We start from the raw sequence: 5,000 nt of genomic DNA, 5'->3' as shown, positions 1-5,000 counted from the left end.
AATCGAGTTGTAAAATCTTTATGCTTCGCAAGTACGACCCCATCCAGAACTTTGCCATAGCGGCGGTCTTGTTGTCTCTGGAGGGGTTCGTCGCATACTTTATGTGTAAAGCAGCGAACTTGCTTCCTAAAAACAGGTGGGGGTCTGGGAGCCCTTTTCCTCCATTCTCCTTCCTCTTCTTCACCACCGCCCTCCTCAGCCTCTCCCACTTGGACCCCCACAGGAAATAAAACACCGCTCTCTCCAATCCTAAAAGAAAAAACCTAGGGGGACTAAAAACAGAACACAACAGTAAAAGCAAGGGTAAAATCACCGCTTTGATAATTAAAACCTTGCCCTCTATCGTCAGCTGTCTTAGTCCCCAAAAGCCCAACCGTTGCCTGACTTTCCCTAACGTGTCAGTCCAGTTGCCCCGTCCGCCACCCTCTTTGTCAAATTTAATACCTAAAATTTTTATATCTTTGTCTTTAAAATCCAGATCCAAGTCGGCGCCTATGTTTCCCCAAGGTCCAAAGAGCTGGGCCTCGGACTTGCTCCTATTGAGCTTAGCGCCCGAGGCCCTTCCATACCAGTCAGTCAAGTCCAGTGCTCTTTGGACCGATAAAACGTCGGAACATAAAAGCGTAACGTCGTCCATGTACAAAGTACAGGTCGCCGTCAGTCCGCCTGGCAAGTCCAGTCCTTTGATCCATTTATCCTTTCTCAAGATCTGCGCCAGTGGCTCAATGCACGCAACATACAGGAGCGGGGATAACGAACACCCTTGGCGGACGCCAGAGCGAACTCTGATCGCCTTTGTGAGGTGCCCGTTTACAAGAATTTGGCTGCTTATATCTGTGTAAAGCAGACCCACCCACTTTAAAAACCTCCCAGGGAAACCCATTTTTTGCAGTACCTGGAGCAGGTACTGGTGCGAGACCCGATCGAAGGCTTTTTCAAAGTCTAAATTTAGGACTATGAGCCGAATGTTTCTGTCTCTCGCAAAACAGATGGCGTCTCTGACCAACACTAGGCTGTCGGTGATCCTCCTTCCTGGCACGGCGCAGGCTTGATCCGGGTGGATCACGTCCTCTAAAACAGTCGACATACGTCTGGATAAAAGTTTACTAAAAAGTTTACAATCAAAATTTAAAAGGGTAATCGGTCTCCAGTTTTTTAGGTCGGTCTTGTCACCTTTCTTAAAAAGTAAAGTGACTATCCCTACTCTAAAACTGTCTGGAAGTCGGTCAAACTTTTCAAATTCATTAAAAACAGTCAGGATGTCCGTTGATAAAATGTCCCAAAAGGTCAAATAAAATTCGACGGGGAGTCCATCCTCTCCCGGAGTCTTACCCTTTTTAAAACCTTTAAGACATTTTAAAGTTTCCTCACCTGTAAAATTTCCTGTTAAAACATCCTGACACTTTATTTGTTTTTCTAAAAAGTTTAAAACCTCTTCCATTGTTTTATTTTGCACACTTTTTTCATTATAAAGATCTTCGTAAAAACATTCAATTTCTTTTAAAATCCCCTCTGTCTTTATTTCTTCCCTCCCCTCTTTTGTTATTTTTGTGATCCCTCCCCCCCTAGATAAAATTTTCTTAAAAAAGTATCGTGTGCATTTCTCACCTTCTTCGACCTCTTTTTCTTTACTTCTTAAAATTGTTCCTTTACTTTTTATTTCGTTTAAAACCGACATTTCCCTTTTAACTTCTTTTATTTCTTCACTAAAATCAATGCCTTTATTTAAAAGGTTAAAATATCTTTGTAGTCTTTTTTGCAGCCCCATCATGCGTCGTCTCTCTTTATTCTTTTTTAATCTTCCTATCTTTTTAAAAAAAGTCTTCGTCCTTTGTTTAACCATTTCCCACCACTGTGCCCGTGAGTCAAAACAGTCTTGGAGGGTCTGCCAGAGACTGTACTGCTCCCTGTAGCTCTTAACTATTTCTTCATCTTGTAACAGGGAGCAGTTCAGTCTCCACAGCCCTCCCCCTACAGTCACACCGGTGGGGAGAGACAGGGTGCATGATAGCAGGAGGTGATCAGAGAAACAGAGGGGGGTCAATGTAGCATCAGTTGGCGGGCAGTCTCTTGTAAAAATGTAGTCGATGCGGGAGGCTCGGGCGCAGTCACCACTGAACCAGGTGAAGCCCTCCTCCTCTGGATGCATTTTTTTAAAGCAGTCGACTAATTTAAAATCTTTAACTAAGCCCTGCAATAAAACTGATGTCTTGTCTAATTTAAAATCGTCCCCTACTCTTTTCCTATCCTTTCTTGATAAAACACAATTAAAATCCCCTCCCACTACTAAAGGTACCCTCCCTAGCATGTGGGGCTGCAGGTCTTCTAAAAGTTTATACCTATCATTTTTATCGTTAAAACCATACACGTTAAGAATGTTAAAATCCCTTCCTAAAAAAGTCAAATTTACTAAAAGAGCCCGTCCATCCCTCACCACAGTGCTGCCCTTCACCAAGATGTGAGGGTTTTTAATTAAAATAGCAACACCATCGGCTCTGTTGTAGTGTGAACCGCTCCAGAGAGAGGGACCGGCAGCCCAGCGCTGCTCCCAATCTCTGTATGTCTTCAGGAACGGTAAAGCACACTCTTGTAGTAGAAACACATCTGACTTTATATCTTTTAAAAGGGACAAGACACTCTCTGCTCTAGTGGAGGCTCTCACACTCCTAACATTGATAGTTGAAATAGTGAGAGCCATGAGCAGTGTAGGTTTTAAAAGACAGGTATATAATTAAAAGACCATGAAAATAAAACAAAAGACTACATAAATAAAAGATTAAAAAGGCATTTTAAAAATCACATAATTTCCTGTGACACCTGCTCCTCTTTTACCCCCACTGTTCTGGGGTTAGGAGGTTGGCTGGTGTCTCCAGCCTCCAGGCCTACAGAGCGAAGCTCTTGTAGAGTCCTGGGTGTGGATGTCTTTAACTGAAAATGAAGAAAAGACACCTCATTGGGGGACTCATCAGGCCACAGACGATCCAGACCTTCCGAAGAGGAACTGCCTGGATCCTGTGTTGCCTTCTGTTTCTTCTCTGCCAGTTCTGGCAGAGGAGACCCCGCGGGCCTTTTGCCCCCTTGAGCATTGGGGAGCGAGCCGTCAGACCCACTCCCACTGGAGGCCACACTCACCTCCGGCACCGTGATCAGGGAGGAAGTGCTTTCTTCCTCCTCTTGCTGCTGCTGCCCAACCTGTTCCTTTACTTGCTTGGAGGGGGTGGCCTCCAGTTCCTGCTCTGACTCTGCCTGGACGTTAACTCCGCCCTCTTTTTCATGGCCAATCCCTGGGGCTGGCTGGGGATTCAAATCTCCCGCCAAAACCCCAGGGACCGCCCCCTCCTCCTCCCCTTCTTTCTCCTTCTCCTTCTCCTCCTGGCCATGCTGCCTGGCGGCCATTTTACTCGCCTTAAGTTTGTTGGCAAAGGATTTGGGGCAATCTCTGTAGAGATGAGTAGATTCTCCACAAAGATTACACCGTCTGCCATTGGTACACTCCTCAAAAGTGTGCCCAATTTCTCTGCACTTCCCGCAAACTATTTCTTGGCACGCTTCGGCCAGATGCCCAAACTTGCCGCACTTGCGGCAGAGTTTGGGCATCCCTTGATAATAAATGTAGCCCCGATTTTCACCCAAAACTATCATGGACGGTATTTGCCTCAGGCCTAGGTAACTGCTCGGGTCTTCCCATTGTTTAATGGGAACTCGCCACGAGCAGTTCCAAATGCCGTCCTCGTCCAATACCTTAACAGGTGGGCTTTTAACGGTGCAAAATCTCGCCAGCCATGTCACAATGTCTTCTCCAGTTACGGTTTCATTAAACATTCTGACAATTACCACCTTGTGGGAATTATCAGAAAGTTTCTCCACCTTAAACATGGAGAACTGGTCTTTAACAGTTTCTAACCGAGTCCAAAAATCTTTAAGCAGGGAAGCCGAGCAGAAGCTAACGTCGAACCCTTTGTTTCCAGGCAGAGTCATTAAACAATTCAGTTCCGTTGGTCTAAAATTTAGAGTTTTTTGGATGAGCTTCCTGGAGAAGTCTAACCGAGACATCCCCAGGAGCTTTCCATCGATTTCTCTAAAAAGAAGGCGCACGCTATGGTGCCTCCGCATGCCGGCACGAACAGCCGACATGCTTGGAGGCACCTGGTGGCCAATAAAACTCTTAAAACAATAAATACAAATAAATAGATAAAAACACTAAAACCAGCAAAGAAGAAAAATAGATTGTACTTACCTTTAAACGCGTTGATAAATGAGCCCTAGAGCCAGACACAGAGAGTCTACTGTCCAAGACCCATACACCAAAACTTAGGGATCCGTACAATCTCCTCTCTCACGTTAAGGACCAAGGTCACAAGGGCCAAGATCTCCGGACGCAAGAGAGTCGACCGCTGTCTTAGCCAAAAGGCCGAGAAGCGATAAGAACAGATACTACACTTGATCTTAGCCAAAAGGCCGAGAAGCGATAACCCGAACAGGCCGCCCCGTGCGAAGCCACCCTGCCGTTAGTAGCTAGCTACCACACGGTGACGCCAAAAGAACCGGCGCTAACCACGCCCACCCGTACTAGCGCTAGCAAGCCACCAGAAGCCTTCCACCACCCCACAGCTTGGCGAAAAGGAGGAGCCTTCTACTACTACTACTACTACAACAACAACAACAACAACTACAGATCTGACTTTCAAACATCAAGAGAAAGAGCAGCTCTGCTAAAAGCAGAGCCTTCCAAAAATAGGCAAAACTCGTCAACGTTCCCCTCCACGGAAATCTTTAGTAAAAGGCGAAAGATTTGTACGTGAATGAAGAGAAACCCGAGCCATACCAACCGGCACCCGAGCCTATGAACCCCTACCGAAGGCCAAGGCTGCTGGAGAAGGGCAGGGAAGGTTGCGAGCCAGGGTAAAACTCCTCCTTCGTGTTTCTCCTCTCCTCTCCTCTCCTCTCCTCTCCTCTCCCGTTCGGTGCGGTAGACTCCTCCTTCAATAAAGCTGCCCAGG

At 46.2% G+C, this 5,000-nt stretch overlaps 1 non-coding gene and 1 pseudogene across 1 annotated transcript; both read right to left on the bottom strand.

Annotated features, from left to right (window-relative positions):
• Positions 1 to 4,381: 4,381 nt before the first annotated feature.
• LOC140542447 (U2 spliceosomal RNA) lies at positions 4,382 to 4,470 on the bottom strand (annotated as a pseudogene).
• A 235-nt stretch (positions 4,471 to 4,705) lies between these two features.
• LOC140542465 (U5 spliceosomal RNA) lies at positions 4,706 to 4,822 on the bottom strand. Its single transcript, XR_011978036.1, has one exon. It is a non-coding gene; the product is annotated as a U5 spliceosomal RNA (small nuclear RNA).
• Between the last annotated feature and the right edge of the window lie 178 nt (positions 4,823 to 5,000).

The sequence above is a fragment of the Salminus brasiliensis genome, chromosome 20, assembly GCF_030463535.1.
Source record: "Salminus brasiliensis chromosome 20, fSalBra1.hap2, whole genome shotgun sequence".
Taxonomy (NCBI): Eukaryota; Metazoa; Chordata; class Actinopteri; order Characiformes; family Bryconidae; genus Salminus; species Salminus brasiliensis.
The sequence above is the reverse complement of the archived record's forward strand: the minus strand, read 5'-3'. Positions and strand labels throughout refer to the sequence as shown.